Source organism: Macaca thibetana, chromosome 4, assembly GCF_024542745.1.
Source record: "Macaca thibetana thibetana isolate TM-01 chromosome 4, ASM2454274v1, whole genome shotgun sequence".
Lineage (NCBI taxonomy): Eukaryota > Metazoa > Chordata > Mammalia > Primates > Cercopithecidae > Macaca > Macaca thibetana.
Genome location: NC_065581.1, coordinates 42,923,049 through 42,949,631, shown reverse-complemented (window position 1 = coordinate 42,949,631; position 26,583 = coordinate 42,923,049). Strand labels below are relative to the sequence as shown.

At 48.1% G+C, this 26,583-nt stretch overlaps 1 protein-coding gene and 1 non-coding gene across 4 annotated transcripts in view; both read left to right on the top strand.

Annotated features, from left to right (window-relative positions):
* The window catches only part of CCND3 (cyclin D3), a 230,009-nt gene that overhangs the window by 111,424 nt on the left and 92,002 nt on the right, over positions 1–26,583 (top strand). The gene's annotated exons all lie outside the window — the stretch shown is intronic.
* LOC126953966 (U6 spliceosomal RNA) lies at positions 23,124–23,227 on the top strand. Its single transcript, XR_007725436.1, has one exon. It is a non-coding gene; the product is annotated as a U6 spliceosomal RNA (small nuclear RNA).

Genomic DNA, 26,583 nt, shown 5'->3' with positions numbered 1-26,583 from the left:
TTGGAGACTCTTCAAATGTGGCATCTATTTTCATCTCAGTGAGAAAGGATCTTGGGGTTACAAGCCCTCAGATGTACTGGGTGACTGAGCGTAGGCCAGGGCATAGAACATTCTAGTTTCTCCAGGCCTTCTGTTCCTTCTTTCCAGTCAGCTGGTACCTGCTGGTCCTAGGGGGAACTCCGTTTTTTCTTCAAATTGACTTGATTTCTACCTCTAGGACCCGGCTGAGTTTTTCTCTCACATCCCTTGATCTCCAAGGGTACAGCCTTTTCCGGCTTGGGCCCAGCCTCTTGGGTTCTTAAAACTTTGTTTACAGTCACTGGACTTGAGCTGGGTTCCTCCTGGGTGGTCCTCAGAAAGTTTTACCTCCCCCGTTTCTTCCCTGCCTTTCCTCTGACACAGGTTCTAGGAGTCATTTGTGGTGCTTCTTGTGGGAATCTGTTGTGTGGCTTTGCTCTGAATCCTCATGTGTTCCCAGACACATGGCACTCAAGATGTTGGTGATGATAATAGCACATCTTTACACGACACTTCCATGTGCCAGGGGCTGCTATAAGTGCTGCCATATCCTGTATGCCATTTATACGTAAGTCAGTTTATAATAAGTATGGATATTTATTAATCAATTTCTCAGCTGTTTCTCACAAACATATCCTATGAGGGTTTTTTGTTTTTTGTTTTTTGAGATGGAGTCTTGCTCTGTCACCCAGGCTGGAGTGCAGTGGCACGATCTCAGCTCACTGCAACCTCCGCCTCCTGGGGTCAAGCAATTCTCTCCATCAGCCTCCTGAGTAGCTCGGATTACAGGCACCCACCACCACACCCAGCTAATTTTTGTATTTTCAGTAGAGACGGGGTTTCACCATGTTGGCCAGGCTGGTCTTGAACTCCTGACCTCGTGATCCACCCACCTCAGCTCCCAAAGTGCTGGAATTACAGGCATGAGCCACTGCGCCTGGCCAAGGTTTTTTATTTTGCAGATAAAGCCCCTGAGGCATAGAGGTTAAGTATCTAGTCCAAAGTCATACAGCTGGTCATATTGAGAGCCTGATGGCTGAAATAACTCTGACCTCAGTCAGACTTTTCTTTTTTTTGTTTTTGTTTTTTTTTTTTTTGAGACGGAGTCTAGCTCTGTTGCCCAGGCTGGAGTGCAATGGTGTGATCTCAGCTCACTGCAACCTCCACCTCCCAGGTTCAAGTGATTTTCCTGCCTCAGCCTCCCGAGTAGCTGGGATTACAGGCTCCTGCCACCACGCCCAGCTAATTTTTGTATTTTTAGTAGAGACAGGGTTTTATCATGTTGTCCAGGCTGGTCTCAAACTCCTGACCTCAGGTGATCCACCCGCCTCAGCCTCCCAAAGTGCTGGGATTACAGGCGTGAGCCACTGTGCCCCGCTCAGACTTTTCATGCATACTGTGTATATTGCACACATGTGTGTGCACATGTGTATCCACCTACCAGGGCAAGTGTGAGATTACACTGGGTTCCCTGTTGAGACATTGTTGTGTACAGTCTCAGGACTAGTAGAGCAGACCGGTAGGCCCCTGACTGCCTGTGTGCATGACATGCAGGGATGCATGGAGGTGTGATGGTGTTGACACGAATCCCCCCCGGGCAAGCCCAGAGCATCCTGGATCCCCCAGTGCCTTCTGGCCAGTGCTTTAGGATGTCCACTAAGCCGAGAAGGTGGAAGGTAAGGAGCAAGGGTGCCCCAGCCCTGCCGCAGCAGGAAGGTCAGGTATCACACACGGCCCGGAAACAGGAGTGGGTGGTGGTGAATGTGAGCTCTGCTAGGTGGGGCTGGGCCCTAACCTATCTGGGGAGCTCTGGTTGAATCAGCCCAACCACAGCCACCCCAACTGTGCAATGGTGCAAACAAGCATTTCCTCCAGCTCCCCTTCCAACGCTCATTTTCCTTTCCTTGCTCTTGTATGAGACTCAGGCTTTGGGAGGAGTGTGGGATTAGGACAGCAGCTGAGAGCGTAAGTCTGGAAGGGGTGGTTCAGCTGGGTCCTAGTGCAGGACCTCTCATCATGGCCTTCAAGTGACACCCAAGGCCTTCACCCAGCAATGGGTGGCAGCTCTGGCCCAGAGGGGATGCCACATACCCTGTCCAGAGGACAGGACTACATGGGTTGAGGACTCCTGGGCTCAGTCACCTGGTATATTCATCCAACATCTGTGAGTCTCAGAGGCCTTGGAACCATACACTTTCCATTCTTCATGGAGTGGAGCCACATTGGACGCAGTGTTGGGTTCAAAGTCAGGGTAAAAACAAGACACACATCAAAGTTACTGTTAAAGTCTCTATTTTAAAGAGACTGCTCATAAAACACAGGATACATGATTTTTACGTTCTCTTCCATCTCTTAAGATTCCCCAGCATGGCCAGTGTTTGTTGGAACACAGGATCTGGTCTTTGGTTAAGCATTATGTTGAGCCTGGGTGAAGGGATCACATCATATAAATAGTACATAGGTTTCTGTGGTTGGTTGGTGTCTCTTCTAGTAGATATAATTGAATTTATGACTGTTAAATATACGCATTTAGGAATTCAGTATGCATACTTTTATGGTCTAGCTGGGCCTCAAGAAAGGTTTCAACTACAGTGCTGTGGGAATCTGGAGAAAGGAGTGGTAGCTTTTGCATGGGTTTACCAGGATTTATTCTCAAAGGTGCCATTTGAGGAGATAAAAGAGGAATGGATTAGATGAGAAATTATTCCAGAGCAGTTTTAAATGGTGGTTGCTTTTGGATTTTTTTACTCTTCTGAATGTTCTGAGTTTTTTACTGAAGGCCATATTATAATTTTTTATGTTATTTCTATGTCAATTATTAGACATTTCTTATTCTTTTTCTATAGTATTACTGATTATTTCTTATTTCTAAAACAACTAGTGGTTATTTCTATAATCACTATTATTTATAGAACAATAATTACTTTTGATATGACCACTTCTTGCATTTTTTTTTTTTTTAAAGTTGAGATAGGGTCTCACTCTGTCACCCAGGCTAGAGTGTAGTGGCACAATCTCAACTCACTGCCGCTCCTGCGTCCTGGGCTCAAGCAGTTCTGCTACCTCAGCCTCCCAAGTATCTGGGACCACAGGCACAAGCCACCATGCCCAGCTAATTTTTTGTATTTTTGGTGGAGACAGGGTTTTGCCATGTTGCACAGGCTGGTCTTGAACTCCTGGGCTCAAGCGATCTGCACATCTCGGCCACCCAAAGTGCTGGGATTACAGATGTGAGCCACTGCACCCTGCCCTTATATAGTTAAAAAAATCCAGGAACACAATGGAACTGAGAGGTAAAAATATGAATAAGAGTAAAGAATACTAAGAACTGGATAACCAGGCTTGGAATTGGGCATTTTAGAGACTAACATATTAGGTCTACTGCAGCAATTTTTAAGCTTTCTGATCTCAGGACCACTTTACATTCTGAAAAATTTTTGAGGATCCCAAAGAACTTTTTTTTTTTTCTTTGAGATGCAGTCTCACTCTGTTGCCCAGGGTGGAGTGCAATAGTGCGATCTTGGCTCACTGCAACCTCTGCCTCCTGGGTTCAAGCGATTCTCGTGCCTCAGTCTCCTGAGTAGCTGGGATTACAGGCACGTGTGGCCATGCCCGGCTAATTTTGTATTTTTATTAGAGACAGGATTTCACCATTTTGGTCAGGCTGGTCTTGAACTTCTGACCTCACGATCTGCCCGCCTCGGCCTCCCAAAGTGCTGCGATTACAGGTGCATGCCACCACACCTGGCTAATTTTTGTATTTTTATTAGAGACGGGGTTTCACCATGTTGGTCAGGCTGGTCTCGAACGCCTGACCTCATGATCCGCCTGCCTCAGCCTCCCAAAGTGCTGGGATTACAGGTGTGAGCCACCACGCCTGGCCAGGACTTTTGTTTTTTAGGCTATACCTATTAATAGGCGCACCCGACATGGCATTCCCTGGAATAAATAATATAAGCTTTTGACTTCTCCCTCCCTATACCTGTTGATATTTTGTTTCTAATAAAAAATTGATATGAGAAATTTTAAATATTAATTTATTTAAAGTAACAATAAGAAACTCATTGCATGTTAACATAAGCATTGTATTTTTTTTGGCCGGGCACGGTGGCTCACACCTGTAATCCCAGCACTTTGGGAGGCCGAGGCAGGCGGATCACGAGGTTAGGAGATCGAGACCATCCTGGCCAACATGGTGAAACCCGTCTCTACTAAAAATACAAAAATTAGCTGGGTGTGGTGGTGCGTGCCTGTAGTCCCAGCTACTTGGGAGGCTGAGGCAGGAGAATCGCTTTAACTAGGGAGTCAGAGGTTGCAGTGAGGCAAAATCATGCCACTGCACTCCAGCCTGGGGGCAGAGTGAGGCTCCATCTAAAAAAAAGGAAACACAATGGCCGGGTGAGGTGGCTCACTCCTTTAATCCCAGAACTTTGGGGAGGCTGAGGCAGGCAGATCACGAGGTCAGGAGATCGAGACCATCCTGGCTAACACAGTGAAACCCCGTCTCTACTAAAAATCACAAAAAAATTAGCCGAGTGTGTTGGCGGGTGCCTGTAGTCCCAGCTACTCAGGAGGCTGAGGCAGGAGAATGGCGTGAACCCAGGAGGCGGAGCTTGCAGTGAGCCGAGATCGCGCCACTGCATTCCAGCCTGGGCCACAGAACAAGACTCCCTCTCAAAACAAAACAAAACAAAAAAACCCATAAGCATTGTATTTTTTTAAAAATGAAAACTATTTTCCAAAACAAAAATAATGAGAAGTATAGCCTTGTTTACGTTTTTGGAAATCTCGTTAATGCCTGACTTAATAGAAGGCAGCTGGATTATCATATCAGTTTCTGATTCAATCTGTTGCAGTATGTTTTCATTAATATATATGAAGAAAATCTGGCCTCAGGCAGGTATCTCATTAGAAAAGAGAGGACCGGCCAGGCACAGTGGCTCATGCCTGTAATCCCAGCACTTTGGGAGGCCAAGGCGGGCAGATAACTTGAGCCCAGGAGTTGGAGACCAGCCTGGACAACATGGCAAAATTTTGTCTCTTCAAAAGACCCAAAACTTAGCCGGGCTTGGTGGTGTGCGCCTGTAGACCAGGAGGAGGCTGAGGTGGGATGATTGCTTGAGCCTGGGAGGTAGAGGCTGCAGTGAGCAGTTATTGTGCCACTGCACTCCAGCCTGGGTGACAGAGGGAGACCCTGTGTCAAAAAAAAAATTAAAAAAATATATATATATAAAAAAATAATTTTTAGGCGAGGCATGGTGGCTCACACCTGTAATCCTAGCACTTTGGGAGGCTGAGGCAGATGGATCACTTGAGGTCAGGAGTTCAAGACTAGCCTGGCCAACATGGTGAAACCACAACTCTACTAGAATACAAGAATTAGCTGGGCGTGGTGGCACACGCCTATAATCCCAACTACTTGGGAGGCGGAGGCAGGAGAATCGCCTGAACCCGGGAGGCAGAGGTTGCAAAGAGCCAACATTGGGCCACTGCACTCCAACCTGGGTGACAGAGCAAGACTCTGTCTCAAAAATAAATAAATAAATAAATAATAAATTTTAGGCCAGGCCCGATGGCTCACGCCTGTAATCTCAGCACTTTGGGAGGTCGAGGTGGGTGGGTCACAAAGTCAGGAGTTCAAGACCAGCCTGGCTAACATGGTGAAACCCCATCTCTACTAAAAATACAAAAATTAGCCAGGCGTGGTGACAGGTGTCTGTAATCCCAGCTACTTGGGAGGCTGAGGCAGGAGAATTGCTTGAACCCGGGAGGTGGAGGTTGCGGTGAGCCGAGATCACGCCACTGCACTCCAGCCTGGGAGACAGAGTGAGACTCTGGCTCAAAAAAAAAAAAAAAAAGAAAAGAAACTAGGGTGACGCCAGTAGAAATGGAAACAAGGGGGTGATCTGGGAAACTATTTTGAAAGTAGAAGCAATGGAAATTAGTAATTATTTGGTAGGAAGATCTGAAGAGTCCTCTGCCCTTCCCCCGTGAGGCACCATGCATGCTTCCGCAATGGAGTAGGTTGCCCTGTGCTGTAGTTTGCTGCTTGCATTCCTTCTCTCCTAATAGGCCCTGTGCTCCAGGAAGTGCATGAATGAGAGGAATCAGGGACTACCCTTGAACTTCCAGCCTGGATGACTGGCAGAATATTGGTTGCATTAACAAGTTTTAAAACCAGGAGGAAAAGATGGCCATTACCATTAAGTATCATTAACTGAAGAATAGGGAAAGGTATCAGCCTATGAATGGGGGGAAATAATGGGTGGACCTTGAAATATAGCACTCTTGGCAAGGAGGTATATTTTTCTAGGTACTAAAGATTTGAGGAGAAATATAAAAAACATCTAGGAAGGATTGCTCTGTTCTTTGTTCTCAAGTAACTTAAGTTCAGTTAGGGCAATGTTTTTCAAAACTAGAAAAAAAAATTTGTTTAAGAGACAGAGTCGGCCAGGCGCAGTGGCTCATGCTGGTAATCCCAACACTTTGGGAGGACGAGGTGGCCGGATCACTAGGTGAAACCCCATCTCTACTAAAATACACACATAAATAGCTGGGCGTGGTGGCACCAGCCTGTAGCCCCAGCTACTTGGGAGGCTGAGGCAGGGGAATCGCTTGAACCCGTGAGGCGGAGGTTGCAGTGAGTCGAGATCACACCACTGCACTCCAGCCTGGCGACAGAGCAAGACTCCATCTCAAAAAAAAAAAAAGAGAGAGACAGGGTCGGCTGGGCACAGTGGCTCACGCCTGTAATCCCAGCACTTTGGGAGGCCAAGGCAGGTGGATCACCTGAGGTCAGGAATTACAAGGCGGGCACCTGTAATTCCAGCTACTAGGGAGGCTGAGGGAGGAGAATTGCTTGAACCCAGGAGGCAGAGTTTGCAGTGAGCTGAAATCGCACCACTGTACTCCAGCTTGGGCAACAAGAGCGAGGATGCATCTCAAAAAATAAAAGAAGACAGGGTCTTGCTCTATAGTCCAGGCTGGGGTGCAGTGGTGCAATCATAGCTTACCACAGCCTTGGGCTCAAATGATCCTCCCACCTTAGCCTCCCTAGTAACTAAGACTACAGGTGCATGCCACCATACTTGGATAATTAAAAAAATTTTTTTGGTAGCAACAGTGTCTCTGCTATGTTGCCCAGGCTAGTCTCAAAATCCTGACCTCAAGTGATCCTCTAACTTTCGTCTCCCAAAGTGCTGGGATTATAGGCATGAATCACCATACCCAGCGTAGAAATATTTTAAATTTTTGGTTTTTTTGAGATGGAGTTTCGCTCTTGTTGCCCAGACTGGAGTGCAATGGTGTGATCTCGGCTCACCCCGCAACCTCCACCTCCTGGGTTCAAGTGATTCTCTTGTCTCAGTCTCCCAAGTAGCTGGGATTACAGTATGTGCCACCATGCCCAGATAATTATTTTGTGTTTTTAGTAGAGACAGGGTTTCTCCATGTTGGTCAGGCTGGTCTCAACCTCCTGATCTCAGGTGATCCACCCACCTCAGCCTCCCAAAGTGCTGGGATTACAGGTATTAGCCACCGCACCCAGCTGAAATGTTTTAATTTTAGCCCATTTTATACACATGCATACAAACACACATCTGTGTGTGTGTGTGTGTGTGTGTATATATATATATATATATTTTTTTTTTTTTTTGAGATGGAGTCTCACTCTGTCACCCAGGCTGGAATGCAATGGTACGATCTCAGCTCACTGCAACCTCCGCCTCCTGGGTTCAAGCGATTCTACTGTCTCAGTTTCCCAAGTAGCCGGGATTACAGGCACCTACTACCACACCCGGCTAAGTTTTATATTTTTAGTAGAGTCGGGGTTTCACCATGTTGGCCAGGCTGGTCTTGAACTCCTGACCTCAGGTGATCCGCTCGCCTCAGCCTCCCAAAGTGCTGGGATTACAGGTGTGAGCCACCACACCTGGCCAATATATTATAAAACAAGACTCACTAAACAATACTTACTCTGGCCACAGTTGATATACTTCTGACGTTTTAAAATTCTGTTTTGCCGTTTCATTTTTAAAACGTGCTGGTCATGACTTCATGAAACAGTAAAATGACTGCCATCACCTGTAATCCAGCACTTTGGGAGGCTGAGGCAGGTGGATCATGAGGTCACGAGTTCGAGACCAGCCTGGACAAGATGGTGAAACCCCGTCTCTACTAAAACTACAAAAAGCCGGGCGTGGTGGCGCACGCCTATAGTCCCAGCTACTTGGGAGGTTGAGGCAGGAGAATCGCTTGAACCCAGGAGGCAGAGGTTGTGGTGAGCCAAGATTGTGCCATTGCACTTCAGCCTAGGCGACAAGAGTGAAACTCCGTCTTAAAAAAAAAAAAAAAAAAAAAAAGACTTGCCATTTAAAAAGCACTAAATTGGGGAGGCATCACTCTCAAAGTTCTATTAGCAACAGAAGTGGACTGACTAATGTAAGGCGAAGGGAATGTATTAGAAGAAGGTCAGAAACTCATAGACTCACTAGGAAGGCTGCAGAACCAGGCTTGGAAATGGACAAAGTGCCAGGGGCTCGAAAGAGATAACTATAGGGAGATGAGGGCAGCTGGCTGTTACCTCTGCCAGTTTGCGCATGGTGGAAATGGGTAGGTTTCTGTGGTGCAGGTGAGGCAGCCTGGCTGCTGGATTTACAGTAGAGGAAAAGGAACTCCCAGAGGGAAGTGGCTGTGCTGTTAGGGAGGGGGCTGGACAACCAGCAGCCAAAGAAGAGTAAAGTCTACCAAAGGTAACAGGATGTGGGCACATAAAAAGATACCTTACCATGAGTGGTATACTTAACATGGCAGTCTAGGCGGGCGTGCCCATGCCCGGCTCGTGGCCTTCTCACGTGCTAAATTCGGAAACCCATTGGCCATAGGTATTGAAATCAAATGCCGGCCGGGCGCCGTGGCTCAAGCCTGTAATCCTAGCACTTTGGGAGGCCGAGACGGGCGGATCACGAGGTCAGGAGATCGAGACTATCCTGGCTAACACGGTGAAACCCCGTCTCTACTAAAAATACAAGAAAATTAGCCGGGCGAGGTGGCAGGCGCCTGTAGTCCCAGCTACTCGGGAGGCTGAGGCAGGAGAATGGCGTGAACCCGGGGGGGCGGAGCTTGCAGTGAGCCGAGATCGCGCCACTGCACTCCAGCCTGGGGCACAGAGCAAGACTCCGTCTCAAAAAAAAAAAAAAAAAAAAAAAAAAAAAAGAAATCAAATGCCTCCAAAAGATGCCAGGCCTCTGCCTTGGTAATTCCACTTTCCAGTCTCTGTCCTAATTAAATTATTCTAAATGCAGAAAAAACCTCGTCAGCCGGGTGTGGTGGCTCACGTGTGTAACCCCCAGAAGTTTGGGAGGCCAAGGCAGGACAATTGCTTCAGACCAGGAGTTCAAGACCAGCCTGGACAATATAGCAAGACCCCATCTGTACAAGAAATAAAAAAGAATAGTCAGGTTTGGTGGCATGTGTCTGTAGTCCTAGCTACCCAGGAGGCTGAGGCAGAAGAATCGCTTGAGTCCAGGAGTTTGAGGTGACAGTGAGCTGTGATGGCACCAGTGCATTCCAGCCTGTGTGACAGGGCAAGACCTCGTCTCTTAAAAAAGAGTTGGACAGGTGCAGTGGCTCACCCCTGTAATCCCAGAACTTTGGGAGGCCAAGGTAGGTGGATCACCTGAAGTCAGGAGTTTGAGACCAGCCTGACCAACATGGTGAAACCCCATCTCTACTAAAAATACAAAAAATTAGACAGGTGTGATGCGTGCCTATAATCCCAGCTGCTCAGGAGGCTGGGGCAGGAGAATCGCTTGAACCCAGGAGGCGGAGGTTGCAGTGAGCTGATATTGCGCTGTTGCACTCTGTCTCAAAAAAAAAAAAAAAAAAAAAAGAGTCAGTTGCAAAATATATGTGGTAACATGAAAATTATATGGTAACGTGGCCGGGCGCGGTGGCTCAAGCCTGTAATCCCAGCACTTTGGGAGGCCGAGACGGGCGGATCACGAGTTCAGGAGATCGAGACCATCCTGGCTAACACGGTGAAACCCCGTCTCTACTAAAATACAAAAAAAATTAGCCGGGCGAGGTGGCGGGCGCCTGTACTCCCAGCTACTCGGGAGGCTGAGGCAGGAGAATGGCGTGAACCCGGGAGGCGGGGCTTGCAGTGAGCTGAGATCCGGCCATTGCACTCCAGCCTGGGCAACAGAGCTAGACTCCGTCTCAAAAAAAAAAAAAAAAAAAAAAAAAAAAAAAAAAAAAAAAGAAAATTATATGGTAACGTTAAGGGAAAAATCAGGATGCAAAATTGTACATATATTTACAACTATATATTTTAGACACACACACACAGACTTGAAGGAAATATACCACAGTGTTAACAGTGGTTATTTGTTGGGGGAGCAGAACTAAAGGAGTTTTGTTTCTCTAGTGCTGTTTTCACTTTTTGAACTGTTCATGAAAAATCAAAAACATGTCATGAGTTGTGTTTCCATAAGTATTTGGAAAATCAGTCTTCTTACTTTCATAGCATCTCACTGGGGACAGTAGGTGCCAAGTGCAAAGTTGGCAGGAAGGAGTACAGTGTGAAGGCCCAGAGCAGTACCCTGTGAGGTCACAGCAGCCTCTGCCCCATGTTCCCAATAAGCCTGCACTATCTGCCAGCCCTGCAAGTCCTGCGCCACCAGTAAAGTTGTGAAGTATCCAGGTGACTCTGGGGTGACTGGCCCCCGTTGTCACGGCAGTTAGGGGTGGGTGAAGTCAGGTGAGGGGGCACATGACTCAGCTTCAAGCCCCCTTGAACCCACAGAACGGGTCTGAAGTGGAGCACACATTTCTTTTTGAGGCCTGCTTTTCCCCCTTGTCCCTTTTAGCAGGCTGTAGCGGGGAACTAAGGCGGCCAGAGCAGGAAGTCTCCCATAGAGTCTGCCTCGGCAGCTCAGCAACAGAGGAGGAGGTGGAGTCTGGATTGAGCCCCAAGATAAGGAACATGCAGCAGCTGAAGAGGGAGATCAGAATAAACAGCTGTGCCCCCAGGAGAACGAGCTCCACATTCCACTCTTTGACCCCACCCCCAATTCCCACTTCTCCCAAGTGCCTTCCTGCACCCCACCCCCATCTGTGCACACTCAGTGTTCCCACCCGCTCCAGGGGCCTCCCCTCCAGCCTTGGCTCAGCTCCCTTAGAGCCGCCTTCCTTCCCCCAGTCCCCTGAACCAGAGGCTCTGGGGCTGCTCTCCAGCTGTCTGGAAGGAGTGAGTACTCAGGACAGGTGGCCGGAGGTGGATGGAAAGGGGCCTCATCCAGGCTGGACTCCACCTGCCGGGCTGGGCCACCCTCAGACTCTTCCCCTGGGCCACTCCTGGAAGGCCTGGGAATACAAGAGGGCCAGGCCATGGTGGCAAGTCTGGGGAAGGCGAGGCAGGACCTGGGGCATGGGAGGAGACAGTAGAGTGGTCCTGGAGGCCGGGTCTATGCATATCTGGTCATTCTCACTGTGGGTGGGCCTTGCCCTCCAGGAGCCCACAGTCCAGTAGGGGAGACAGACAGCAGGTACCAGATGTGCCTCCTGAGGTGGTCTCTGCACAGCTCTGGGAGGTCATGCCTCATCATAGCCTCCTCATAGTGTCTGGGGGTACCCCCAGCTCCAGAGAACCGCCGGAAGGCTCCATGTCTCCTGAGGGTTCAAGTCACTGCCCCAAACACCCCATATTTCTAGACATACTACCCTGGGATTTAACATTTAAGAGAAGGAGCAGATATTTTCTATCTCCTGGAGCTGGACCAACCCCTCAGGCCACCACAAGTATAGTGAGCACCCTTCCTCTGTGCTACCCCCATACCAGCTCCAACCTGAGAGGCAAGACCCAGCTGGACCTGGGCACCTAGGGGCTATGGGGCAGCACTGGTTTACCATGTGTCCCTCCATACCTGAAGATGTAGGCCTCTGTGGACACACGTGTATTCCTGAGCTTGTGCATGGCTTGTGTCCTGGGTGCACAGAGGATTGGACCCACAGGGCAGATGGGTGAGTGTCTGCCTCAGGTACACTGCACATCTTTGCCCTTGGTGGGAGAATGGTTGAAATAGCGAGGCATGCTGCATTCCAGAGGCTGCCCATTGTCCTGGCTGTCTGCAGGGAGGGCACCCCCATCTACCCCCAGTGCCCAGTGAGAGGATTTTTTTTTTTTTTTTTTTTTGAGACGGAGTCTCGCTCTGTCGCCCAGGCTGGAGTGCAGTGGCCGGATCTCAGCTCACTGCAAGCTCCGCCTCCCGGGTTTACGCCATTCTACTGCCTCAGCCTCGCAAGTAGCTGGGATTACAGGCATGTGCCACCATGCCTGGCTAATTTTGTATTTTTAGTAGAGATGGGGTTCCACCAAGTTGGTCAGGCTTGTCTCAAACTCCTGACCTCAGGTGATCTGCTCATCTCGGCCTCCCAAAGTGCTGGGATTACAGGCATGAGCCACTGTGCCTGGCCCCAATGAGAGTATGTGTGGGGATCTCACTGCCCTCTTAGTCTCTAATTGCTGGCAACCTGGCATGGCCCCACATCACTGTATTTAAATCCCTCCTTTGAGGCTCCCAAGGCCCTCTAATGTCCCACATCTTAAACTACTGGACAGGTCTCCCCTTCTATAGCCACTGCCAGCCAACAGACTCAGTAAATATATGTCAATAATAGCCAGGACTAGCTACATAGTTTGCAGGGCCCTTGTTCAAAAATTAGGAAGAATTTCAAGGCTGCATACGGTGGCTCATGCCTGTAATCCCAGCACTTTAGGAGGCAAAGGCGGGAGGATCTCTTCAGGCCGGGAGCTTGAGACCAGCCTGGGCAACATAGTGAGACCCTGTCTCTACAAAAAAAAAAAAAAAAAAAAAGAATAAAAAATAAAATAGCTGGTGGTGACTGCTTGTATTCCTAGCACTCAGCAGGCTGAGGTGAGAAAATCACTTGAACTCAGGAGTTCAAGGCTGCAGTGAGCTATGATCATGCCACTGCCATCTTACAGTCTGGGCAACAGAGTGAGACACTGTCTCTTAAAAAAAACAATAAAAAGAGTTTCAAGATGGTGGTGACAGAGCATTAACCAAGTTTGGGACCCTCCTGAGCATGGGACCCTGTGTGGCTGCACAGGTCACAAACCTATTTGGCCTTGATAATAGCAAACACGAACTTGTATTGAACACTTGCTGTGTGCCAGACATTGTGCTGGGCTGGGTGCTTACCACGCATAATCTCATTCCTTCTTCTCAACAGCCCTGTTATCCCTACTGTGCAGATGAGGAAACTGAAGCTTTAGCCGAGTCATCTCCCTTGCTGAGGTCACCCCGCTCCTAAGTGCTAGAGCTGGGAACGGAACCCAGCCTGTCTGTCTCTGGAGCCTGAGCTCTTACCCATGCCTGTGGGCAGCTTCAGCCTTCAAGGGCAGGGAGATTGCTGGCGGAGGGCAGCTGCTTCCTTTGCCACCTTCTGCCATATCATGAGCAGGAAGGAAGATGAGGCAAGAAATAGCAGCTGACAGTGTGGCAACAGTGACTGTGGTGGTAAGGTTGTCCAACCCGGCAGAGGCGATGGGCAGACAAAAGTGAGATGGGCACAGGAATTGTCTGAGCTGGAGGCAGCTGATAGCACAGTTGTGCTCTCCACACCTCGCCTAGTGTGGTCATCGCCGAACCCACTCTTCTCTCTCCCCTGATGTCACCTCCAGCTCTGCCTCTCTCTTCCTCTTTATGGCCACAGTTTCCTTTCCCCAGCTCTCTCTTCCACTCCCTCCCTGGCTACCCTTTACCAGGGAGGTCATCAGGTCTCTTCTCCAGCTGTATCCTCAGTATTCCCATACTTAGCACCATAGTAATAGCAGCCACGATTTAGTGAGCACCTACCACATTGCCAGGCACAGTGCTAGGGACTTTACAAGTTTGTAATCTTCTCTCCACAAGCCTGTAAGCAATTTTTATCCCCATTTCATAATGGGCAGCCACGCGTGGTGTCTCACACCTGTAATCCCAGCACTTTGGGAGGCCAAGGCGGGCGGATCACCTGAGGTCGGGAGTTTGAGACCAGCCTGACCAACATGGAGAAACCTCGCCTCTACTAGAAGTACAAAATTAGCTGGGTATGGTGGCGGGAGCCTGTAATCCCAGCTACTTGGGAGGCTGAGGCAGGAGAATCGCTTGAACCCTGGAGGCGGAGGTTGCCGTGAGCCGAGATCGTGCCATTGCACTCCAGCCTGGGCAACAAGAGCAAAACTCTGTCTCAAAACAAAACAAACAAAGACAAAAACAAAACAAAGCAAAACAAAACTGAGGCTTAGAGAGGCTAAGAGATCTGTCCAGGGTTACATAGCTTGTGAGCAGTAGGGAGGAGATTTGGGCTCTGGCGTGAACCCACATACTTTCTGCCCTCCTTACCACTTTCCCCATAGGATGGGTTGGCCTAAGTACGGTGGTTTCCTGAGCAGGGAAGGAGATATGCGTTGAGAAATGGTCAGTTCGAGGGAGGAATAAATTGGGTATCGTGAGAGAGACATTCACCTCCGGCCTCATTTGGCATTAGTTGGGGGTGGAGTCGGGGTGTCTTAACCACTTGGAAGGCACTCTGACACCTGGGAAGCTGGCCTGATGGAGGTGAAGGGCTGGAGACATGGATGAGGACAAGGCCCCTTGCACACGCCTTTAGCAGTCAGCATCTTGGCACCAAAGAATGGGCTGGGATAGGCACCAGGGGATGTTAGGCTGCTGTAACACGCACTCCAACAAGAGTGGCTTAACAAAATGGAAATTTCTCCCATACAAATCTGGGTGAGTGATCTGACCCCTTAACGGTATTGAGGGCCCAAGCCCCTCCTGTGCCCTTGCATGTGGGAGGTGGCATACCACCATGGCTGCTGGGTCCGTCAGCCCCCAGTGGGGAGGGAGGAAAGTTACGAGAAAGAAAAGGCACTGCCCTTCCTTTTCAGAGCATAACCTCAGAGTTGCCAGATGACATCCCTTTGGTCACCAGCTGATCACATGCCACACTTAGCTGACAGGGAGTTTGGGGAACATACATAGTGAAGCTTCTAGTCCCAAAGGTACAAGAAGGGAAAGTGGATTTTAGGGGACAGTTGGCAATCTTTGCCATGAGATCTAGATGAGAAGGGGATGGGGAGCCCGTGTCATGTGGGCAAGGATGGCTTTCCTATGGGGACCTGCTGGGAGAAGAATGTTCCCAGCTGGACTTCTTTTTGTGAGGGGCCTAGAGCAGGGGGCCAGAACCCCCTTGGCTAATGCCCTCACGCTGGACTCCCTCCCTTCTGGTCAAAGGTGGAGGGTCTGATTCTCCCTCACCCTGACCAGAAGACCCTTGGAGGTCATCATGGAACCTTTCTCCCAGGAGCACCCTGTAGGATCAGGGTGAGGGTCATTGAGGAGCACCATATGTTCCCCTTGGCAGGGAGGAGGATGGTCTGTGCTGTTCTCTGATGAGGTAGAGGAGGGTCACGTCCCCATCCCTTAGAGAGGTGATTGAGAAGGTCAAATGTAATGTGAGCAGGGTTGAGGCAGGGAAGTCAAAGTTTGTCAAAAATAGGGGGAAAAGAGGCTTATTTTCAAACGTGACCTAACAATTGACAGATGGCTTATCCCTTTGGTCACCAGTTGGTCATATGTCACATTTAGCTGACAGGGAGTTTGGGGAACATATATAGTGGAGCTCTTCTCTGGAGGTGGGAATCTCCATGTGGCTAGAGGCTGACAGGCAGCCTTGTGGGTCCAGTGCTGACTCCTTCATTTACTCACTCATTGATTCGCTCATCCACTCAGTGTCTATTAAGTGCTTACCATGGATACACTGGGTACCATGTTCCATGTGTGTGAAAGAGGAAAGAAAATGGGCACAGTCCCTTACCTCTGTAGCTTATAAGCCTTGTTTTCCCCAGTTCCCTTTCTGCCTCCCTGGGGAGGAGAGACCAGGCCATCACAGCTCTGAGAGAGCCACCCTTGTGACTCAGGGCTTAAAAGGCCCTAAGGGAGCCCATGAACACATCTGATAGGCCCTCACCTCTGAGCCCGCCATCCTGGGGCGGCCCGGGTGCAGGATGGGCCAGGGTGCTGGAGGGGAGGGCAGTGGAGCATTGGAGGTACGGTTTCACTTCCCTTTCACACCAGGCGTGGAATCTGACTTTTCTCAGTTCGTGAGGTATATTACTTCTTCTGTGAGCTGAGGGGAGATGTCCTCACTCACCCCTCCTCCAACTCTAGCTGTCTCTCCAGTGTTCCAGGTTGAATGGGATCTCCCCTTCCCCTTCTTCCCATTACCCACAGCCCCAGTTCAGCAACTACGTCTCTTTGCTCCAGGAAAAAAGGTGGTGTGGCCGTTGGAAATCTCTGTGGAGACACTTCCTCTGTGAGACCTTGGTGTCTCAGGCCTCTCCCTAGGACTTTGCTTCCTGGGCCTCTCTTGGCCTTGCTGGAAGAGAGGCCCCCGTGCCCTGGCCTGCTCGGAGAGCTGCCGGGCTCCCTGTTCCTCTCACAGTTAGATCCCAGACCTTCCGTCTGCCTGCGTGCATGGGCCACTCTCACTTTATTCCCCACGGCATGGCCTCATGCAGGCCCTGCTTTCCTCCTTGGACTTCTTTTTTATTTTATTTTATTTGACTTTATTTTTTGAGACGGAGTCTCGCTCTGCCACCCAAGCTGGAGTGCAGTGGTGTGATCTCGTCTCACTGCAACCTCCACCTCCGGGGTTCAAGTGATTCTCCTGCCTCAGCCTCCCAAGTAGCTAGGATTACAGGCATGTGCCACCACGCCCAGCTAATTTTGTATTTTTAGGAGAGACTGGGTTTCTCCATATTTGTCAGGCTGGTCTCAAACTCCTGACCTCAGGTTATCTGCCCTGCTTGGCCTCCCAAAGTGCTGGGATTACAGGCATGAGCCACTGCGTCCGGCCCCTTAATTTTTTTTTTTTTTTTTTTTTTTTGAGATGGAGTTTCGCTCTTGTTGCCCAGGCTGGAGTGCAATGGCGCGATCTTGGCTCACCGCAACCTCGTCTCCCAGATTCAAGGGGTTCTCCTGCCTCAGCCTCCCTAGTAGCTGGGATTACAGGCATGTGCCATCACACCCTAGCTAATTTTGTATTTTTAGTAGAGATGGGGTTTCTCCATGTTGGTCAGGCTGGTCTCAACTCCCCACCTCAGGTGATCCGCCCGCCTTGGCCTCCCAAAGTGCTGGGATTACAGGCATAAGCCACCGCGCCCGACCAATTTTGAATTTTTAGTAGAGACGGTTTCACCATGTTGTCCAGGCAGGTGTCAAACTCCTACTCTCAGGTGATTTACCCGCCTCAGCCTTCCAAAATGGTGGAATTACAAGTGCAAGCCACCATGCCTGGCCTGCTTGCCTGGACTTCTGATTGGCCCCAGCCTCCCAGTGTCACTTCATGCTTTCCTGCTACTGAACAGTGCCAGTGGCATGGCTAAGGAGAGGGACCCTCTCATCACTGAGGGCAGACTGAGAGCCTCACAAGATGCAAGTTCTCCTTCCATGTCACTGGAGATGCATAAACCCCTCTGCTTCTTCCACACACCAGCAGTGTTATTGGGATGAATTCGTTTTTTGTTTTTGTTTTTGTTTTTGAAACTGAGTCTTGCTCTGTCACCCAGGCTGGAATGCAGTGGCGTGATCTCTGCTCACTGCAAGCTCCTCCTCCTGGGTTCACGCCATTCTCCTACCTTAGCCTCCCAAGTAGCTGGGACTAGAGGCGCCTTCCACCATGCCTGGCTAATTTTTTGTATATTTAGTAGAGATGGTGTTTCACCGTGTTAGCCAGGATGGTCTAGATCTCCTGACCTCATGATCCACCCGCCCTGGCCTCCCAAAGTGCTGCGATTACAGGCGTGAGTCACCACACCTGGCCACAGAGTGAATTCTTAACCTCTCTGTGCTTCAGTGACCTTATCTGTAAATTGGAGATAATAATAGTATCCACCTTACAGGGCTATTAGAAGGATTACATGAGTTGTTAGGAGGCTTTATGCACATACAGCACTCAGAGCAGAGCCTGACCCTAGTAAGTGTATGCATTAGGCTGTTACTGTGACACAGGTGTTTGCCTGATGTAAACATTGGCAAAACTTTTAGGCCCCAATGCTAGTATATCAACCTAGGGATCTAGGCCAAATAAAAGTATAAAACCTTCAGAGCCAGTCTTAACCTACAGATTCCGCCATTGTACAGTTAAGATGGTCAGTGGCAGGGTCAGGGCCCTGCTTGCATCCTGTATTCTTTTGCTTTTAGTGCTGGATTTTGTACTTAGTGGGTGTTCAATAGATGATAGGTGGTGGATGGATGAGTAGATGCAGACCGGCATTGAAAGGTACCCAAAGGATACGGCTGCCGTAGTTATTATAATATTTAAATACTACCAGTTCTCACTATTCTCACCAGTTATATTCTGTACAGTCACCACGACCTCCGAACTGGTGAATACTGGCCCATTGCTCCTAGGGGAAATACAGGGTTAGGTTTCTATGAGTCCCTGGTCACAAGATTTTCATCAACTAATCGATACATAACTTTGTTTTCTGTGTGTTTCTTTTTGAAGACACCTTATTGAATATATAGTTGACTCATTAACATTGAACTCATGCCCCATAGCACGATAATTCATGCTCAAACCTGATCTAATGTATTTTCTCTGTAAGGCGCATACAGTCATCTTGTACTTAGAAACATTCGCCAGCACATCAGCCCTAGGCTTGGGGGCCATTTTAAACAGGGAAATCAACAAAAAGGCCAGCAATGCAGAAAAGGTGGTACTAAGTAGACTATGACAAGGACACTTGTTTACATTACGAGAGCTGAAACAGGCAGAGCACTGCCCTGTCCCACCTCAGCTAGGAACATGCATGTTGGGTGACTCAAATTTTTCATGGCTTTGCTCATGTCTGTGAAAGATGACAAAGCACCTCAAGTATTGATTTCGGGGTCACAAATTTTAGTAAGGAGGCAAATTCACAAATACAGACTCCATGAATAATGAAGATTGACTGTACCCCTACATGGTCCCGCTCTTAGTCCTATCCCTGCAGGATCTTGCTGTCTGATATCTACTGCCTGGCCCAGCATGGGGCGTCCAGCACCCGGAGCCAGCTCTTAGGCCAGCGCCATCCGACTTGTTGACTCTCCCATATCTCTCTTGGGGGTATAAATGTTGCTGCCCTGGCTGCACTGGCGGAGGGGTGAGGAAGCCCTGCCCTGCCACCCTTCCCCTTACGCGACCTCCCCACTGCACATGGGCCTCCCTTGTGAGCCAGACCCACGCAAGTGTAAAGGAAGGCGGGGATGACACACAAGCAGAGGCCACCTGTGACTGCTCCAGGCCAAGTGCTGCATCAACACCTGGGGAAGACCCCCTGGCGGTTTGGGGGAGCCTGTTTTGACCTGATCTTTATTTACCCCTCAAAGGAAGTAAATAAATAGCTCTTTGTGTCTCTTTGTGGATGTGCCTGTACCACACTGGATGTGCCCGCTGCACACCGTTAAAAACCATGACCCAGCCCCAGAGGAAGTGGTAATGCAACGATTGTTTGTTTTATTTTCCATTTATTCTTACATCTCCTCCCCGCCTCCATCCTCCACCTTTTCTGTGTGTGCTGAGAGGTTTTCTTTACCAACCTGGGATCCAATCATTTGTTCATTCATTTCTTCATTCACTCATTCCAGTGTGTACTGAGCCATCACAGTGCTAGATGCTGGTAAATATGCAAGCTATTATAGGAGAAAGTGAGGGTGCTTTGGCCTGTGGATTCAGGCCAACTTGGATTCGGATCCTTGGAACTGTTTCCTGGCAAGATGATCGTGGATCTCTCTCAGCAGAATCGTGGGCAAACTTCAGCCTTGTGGAACTCGATCTGCAAATTGAGATCATACTGTCCCATCTCACAGGACTGTTTCAAGGATTAAAAACAGAGCAGTGATTTCCCCATAGTCAGCACTTAATATGTGATACTTACTTCCTTTAGGCTAGCAAGGTGGTAACAAAGTTTGGAATTTCCCCTCCGTCCCTCTTCCCTGTGGCTGCCAGCCTCCTTCAGCCCTTTATGGGCACCCACCTGGATTACTGTGCATTTCTAAAGCTCAGAGACTGTTAGAGGTTTCCCAGGGCGTGCAAAATCAAATTCACCTTCTGTTGGTGTTCTGTTTTCCTAGGATCTGGGCTCAACTCACCTTTCCGGGCCTTTACCCACAGCGAACCTTTATAACCCTCTCCCTGCTAGCTAGATCTGATAGATCCTGGGGTGTTCTTGCTTCCATTGCTATGTGCACACTGTCCCCCTTCCTGGAATGCCCTTTATCCTCCTCTCTCCATCCAAACCTGACCAGTCTTCAAAGCCCAGTTTAAATCCACTCAGCTCCTCCTCCCATGTACCCTGCCTCCTGGGTAGCGTTTCCTAGTGTGTATTATGTGTGGATAACAACACATATTGTCCTTACTAGACTGGGCGCTCCTTGAGGACAGGCTCTGTCTCATTGGTTTCCACCCTTCTCTCATTCATTCAGCACATGTGAAGGATGACTGCTCTGTGCCTGATGCCTTTGGGACCGTCCTTGTTTCTCCAACAGTGCCCATCACTCTGTAGGATATTCTCTTAGGAAGAGTTGGTCCAACAAATGAGTGAGGGGAAACAGAACAGAAGGTGGAAAATACTAGCCCCTTATTCACAGATCCCGAGTGGATGCCTGGAACAGCGGATAGTACCAGACTCTCTGTATATTATGTTTCTTCCTATACGTACATACCAATGATAAAGTTTAATGTATAAATTACAGTAAGAGATTAACCACAATAACTAATAATAGTACAGTTATAATTATATATTGTAATAAAAGTTGCGTGAATGTGGTCTGTTTCTCCCTCTCTCTCAAAATATCTTTTTGTACTGCACAATGGGTAACTGAAACCAAAGATAGTGAAACTGAGGTCGGGTGTGGTGGCTCACGCCTGTAATCCTAGCACTTTGGGAGGCTGAGGCACGCGGATCACCTGAGGTCAGGAGTTTGAGGCCACCCTGGCCAACATGGAGAAACCCCGTCTCTACTAAAACACAAAAATTAGCCGGACATGGTGGCACATGCCTGTAATCCCAGCTACTTGGGAGGCTGAGGCAGGAGAATTGCTTGAACCTGGAAGGCGGAGGTTGCGGTGAGCTGAGATCGTGCCATTGCACCCCAGCCTGGGCAACAAGAGCGAAACTCTGTTTCAAAAAAAATAAAATTAAAAAAATAAAGTGAAACTGGATAAAGGGGTGACTGCTCATGAAGTCTTGGGGTGCGGGTTCTCTGTGTTGTGGGAATTCTGAGACAAAGGGAGTAGGGGAGGCTACGGGTGAGGGGAAGGCTTCCCAGAGAGCTGAGTGGTCTTTAGAGGTGAACTGGTAGAGTTTGGAGGGCTGAGATGCAAGGCAAGGGCAGGGCAGGAGCCATGATCATCCCGGCAAGGCCAGGGATTCTTGCTCCAGCCCCTCACCGTCATCCAGTGTCCGTATCTGGGGAGGGCATGTGGATGAAGGCTGGAACCATACAGAGTCCTTCCAGGGACCTGATCAACACAGTGGAGCAAGGGAGGACAGAGAGAGAGCCGAGAACCTTCTGCATGTTGGGTCAGACGCAGGCGCCAAGAAGGGCTAGGGAAAGTGCATTCATTTATTAAGACTTTGTTCTTAAGGGTTTTAAAAAAATTATAAAATGATTATTTTTAGGAATTTGGACAATATGGAAAATTTTAAAAAGTTAGAAAAATCACCCATAGTTCTTATCACCCAAAGACAGCCCTGGTTTACATTTTGTGATTTCCTTCTAGTCTTACATCTTTATTAATTTAAAAATTATTAATCTTTAGATTTAACTTTTAAGCTAATTAAATAGTAAAAATTATAATTATAAATATAAAACAAACTTCCTTATTGTAAAAACACATTACAAATAGGAAGAAAATAAAAGTTCAAATTCCACCCCAATCATTAAGTCCTATCCCTCAGGGAAAATCAGTGTTAAGTGTTACTAGATATCCTTCTGAACCTTTTTTTTGTGCCTATAAACTCACTGATAGTTTCATTCTTTTAAAATAGGATCATAGAATACTGTTCACATGCAATCATTTCTCTTTTTACAAAGTTAGGACCATTTTGTATGCCCGGTGTTATATTTCCTTTCCTTTTTTTTTTTTTGAGACAGAGTCTTGCTCTGTCACCCAGGCTGGAGTCCAGTGGCGTGATCTCAGCTCACTGCAACCTCCACCTCCCAGGTTCAAGCAATTCTCCTGCCTCAGCCTCCCAAGTAGCTGGGACTACAGGTGTATACCACTACGCCCGGCTAAATTTTTGTATTTTTAGTAGAGACGGGGTTTCACCATGTTGGTCAGGCTGGTCTCGAACTCCTAACCTCAAGTGATCTGCTCGCCTTGGCCTCCCAAAGTGATAGGATTACAGGTGTGAGCCACCGCTACAGGCCTACATTTCCTTTTTGTTTTACATTTTTTATGCTATGTAAATTTACTTAAGTATCTGACATTATACAAACTGAATCCATACCATTGATGATACACTTATTTATAGATTGCAATTTTATAACAACTGTTAGAAAATATGGAGTAGTTTGCCCCAAAACACAAGAATATCTAATATGAACATTTTAGAACAGGACTGAAATGTTCCATTGATCAATCAAAATGATTTGAAACCCTTAACATTTGATATTTCGTTACAGTATTTAAAAAGTGATAGGAGATATCTTTTTCTTTTTCTTTTTTTAACATGGAGTTTCACTCTTGTTGCCCAGGCTGGAGTGCAATGGCATGATCTCGGCTCACTGCAACCTCCGCCTCCCAGGTTCAAGGGATTCTCCTGCCTCAGCCTCCCAAGTAGCTGGGATTACAGGCACCATCACGCCCAGCTAATTTTGTATTTTTAGTAGAGACGAGGTTTCTCCATGTTGGTCAGGCTGGTCTAGGAACTCCCGACCTCAGGTGATCTGCCCACCTCAGCCTCCCAAAGTGCTGGGATTACAGGAGTAAGCCACTGTGCCCGGCTGGAGATAGCTTTTTCAATTTTGTGTTAGGTATATAAAACTAAAAGAAAAAGCATTTTTCTTTTAAAATTGGAACAATACAGAGAAGATTAGCATGGCCCCTGCGCAGGGATCACACACAAATTTGTGAAGCGTTCCATATTTTTTCCTGGCTAACACGGTGAAACCCCGTCTCCACTAAAAATACAAAAAAATTAGCCAGGCGTGGTGGCAGATGCCTGTAGTCCCAGCTACTAGGGAGGCTGAGGCAGGAGAATGGCGTGAACCTATGAGGCAGAGCTTGCAGTGAGCTGAGATTGTGCCACTGCACTCCATCCTGGGCGACAGAGCAAGACTCCGTCTTGAATAAGTAAATAAATAAAAGCCTCTCAGGTGAACATTTTACTTTTATTTATTTATTTATTTATTTATTTTGAGACGGAGTCTTGTTCTGTCACCCAGGCAGGAGTGCAGTGGTGGGATCTCGGCTCACTGCAGCCTCCGCCTCCTAGGTTCAAGCGATTATCCTGCTTCAGCCTCCTGAGTAGCTGGCACTGCAGGCATGCGCCACTATGCCCGGCTAATTTTTGTATTTTTAGTAGAGATGGGGTTTCACCAGGGTGGCCAGGATGGTCCTGATCTCCTGACCTCGTGATCTGCCTGCCTCGGCCTCCCAAAGTGCTGGGATTACAGGCGTAAGCCACCACACCCGGCCACATTTTGTTGCTGAAATATAAAATGTTAATTATTATTTTGGAAAAAGTTAAAATTTCCAGCCGTTGCCAAACTGTTTTTTGTATGTCAATACATAGATTTCTTAAATGCCTATGCCACATTCCACCCATATTTTACTCAGTCATCGCACTATTTCCATAGACACTTCTGTTTTGGGCTAGGTCCATGAGACAAAATGCCTGCCTTCTGAAGCTAACAGGCTGATTGGGACCCCACAACCTGACCAGTTTCCATTTAGTGCAATAAATGGCAGTTGTGGATCTTCTGCTGGATGCAATGGAAGCCTGCAGGGTGTGGGGTGGCTGGGGGTACAGTTAAGGAAGGCTTTGCGGAGACAAGACATTTTTGCAGTGGATCTTGAAGGACAAGCAAGAAGTCCTAGATACAGAGGCCGGAGGACTGAGTGGAGAACTGCCAGCAGCAATGTGACTCATTATCAGCCAGCTCCCTGGTTCTGTGGTTTGTTTCTGCTTTTCCTTTAGAGATGACAGATTGTGCGAACAAGAGCTCCAGCTGTTTATCAGGGGCCCTCCCAGGCCCCAAGTGCCAGGGGCTCCCACTCCCTGCTGGAGAGGCTGTGGGCCCCTGATTAGGGAGACAGCTGAGGCAGGGGACCATGGGCACTGCAGGCGGGAGTACTGGCAGGCCACAGTGAGGGACAGAGGTGGAGACCTGCATGATAGGAGCAGGATGCTGTGTGGGGGAGAGCCAGGGCAAGGGACAGAAACAGACCTTGTCCCTCTGTACTTCCAGGACATGCCCCTGCCCTCCTCTGCCTGGTGAGATGCTGCTCCATCAAAACCCCTTCAGATGGCACTCCTTTGTGACTCCATTCGTTTATCTAATGTTTCCCCATGGCATCATTCAGAATTAACTTTTCTCCTTTGCCCACTTAGTAGGTCATTATGTTGTAGTTGAGAGTGTGAACTTTGGAATCAAGAATAGTAATAGCAGACTGGGTGCGGTGGCTCACACCTGTAATCCCAGTACTTTGGGAAGCCAAGGCTTTTGGATAACTTGAGGTCAGGAGTTTGAGACCAGCCTAGCCAACATGGTGAAATCCTGTCTCTGTTAAAAATACAAAAATTAGCCGGGCATGATGGCGTGTGCCTGTAATCCCAGCTACTCAGGAGGCTGAGGTGGGAGAATTGCTTGAACCTGGGAGCTGGAGGTTGCGGTGAGCCGAGATGGCGCCAGTGCACTCCAGCCTGGGCAGTAACTCTGTCTCAAAAAAAAAAAAAAAAAAAAAAAAAAAAAAGATAGTAATAGCAGCTAACATTTATCAAGCATTTACCACATGCTAGGCACCGTGTTGAGTGTTGTGAGTCTACTTTCTCACTTAATACTTCCCAACTGTCAGTGAGGTAGGAATTATTATTATCCCATGTTGTGGAGGAGGAAACTGAAGGACAGATATATTAGTAAACTTGAATTATCACAGCAGAGGGTCAAACCCCTGTCTGAATCTCAGTTTCCTCATTTATAACACAAAGATGAAAATAATATCTTTTTATGCTGGCCAAAAGATACCAAATTTCAGCTAGATGGGAAGAGTAAGTTCAAGAGACCTATGGTACAACATGGTGACTATGGTAAATAAAAACATACTGTGGCCGCTTTGTGGGGCACGATGGCTCACGCCTGTAATCTCAGCACTTTGGGAGGCCGAGGCACGTGGATCACCTGAGGTCAGGAGTTCAAGACCAGCTGGGTCAACATGGTGAAACCTTGTCTCTACTAAAATACAAAAGTTAGCTGGGGGTAGTATCACACAGCTGTAATCCCAGCTACTCGGGAGGCTGAGGCAGGAGAATTGCTTGAACCCGGGAGGTGGAGGCTGCAGTGAGCCAAGATCATGCCACTGCACTCCAGCCTGGGTGACAGAGTGAGACTCTATCTCAAAAAAAAAAAAAAATTAAAATTAAAAAAAAAAACATATTGCATACGTGAAAACTGCTAAGAGCAGTGTTTATGTTCTCACCACATACACAAAAAAATGTGAGGCAACGCGTATGTTAATTAGTTTGATTTAGCCATTCCACAATACATACATATTTCAAAATAGCATATTGTACACCATAAATATATACAATTTTTATTTGTCAATTTAAAAAACAAAAACTTTTTTTTTTTAATTGAGATGGAGTCTTGCTCTGTCGTCCGGGCTGGACGAGTGCAGAGTGCAGCAGTGTGATCTAGGCTTACTGCAACCTCCGACTCCCAGGTTCAAGCGATTCTCCTGCCTCAGCCTCCTGAGTAGCTGGGACTACAGACACGTGCCACCATACCCGGCTAATTTTTGTATTTTTAGTAGAGGCGGGTTTCACCATATTGGCCAGGCTGGTCTCTAACTCCTGACCTCGTGATCCTCCCACCTTGGCCTCCCAAAATGCTGGGATTACAGGCATGAGCCACCGTGCCTGGCCATAACATTTTTTTAAATAAAATATTTTTTTGCAAGGGTAGTTGAAGGGCCTGAATGAGGTAATGTATATCAAGCACTTGTCACATAGTCCTCATTCAGCTAATGTCGACTCCCCTGCCCCCTGTTACAGCCCCCACCACTCACTCAGTATCATCAGTCCTTGGGTGGCACTACTTTTGAGTTTATATGCATGGCAGAGTGGTTAAGGGTGTCCATTCTGGAGCTGGACTGCCTGGGTTTAAAATCCTGACCCAGATTCATACTAGATATATGACCTTGAGCAAGTTTTTAAAATCTCTTTGAGCCTCAGTTTCTTCATCTAGAATATGAAGATAAAAATAGAAGGATTGTTGTAGGATTAAA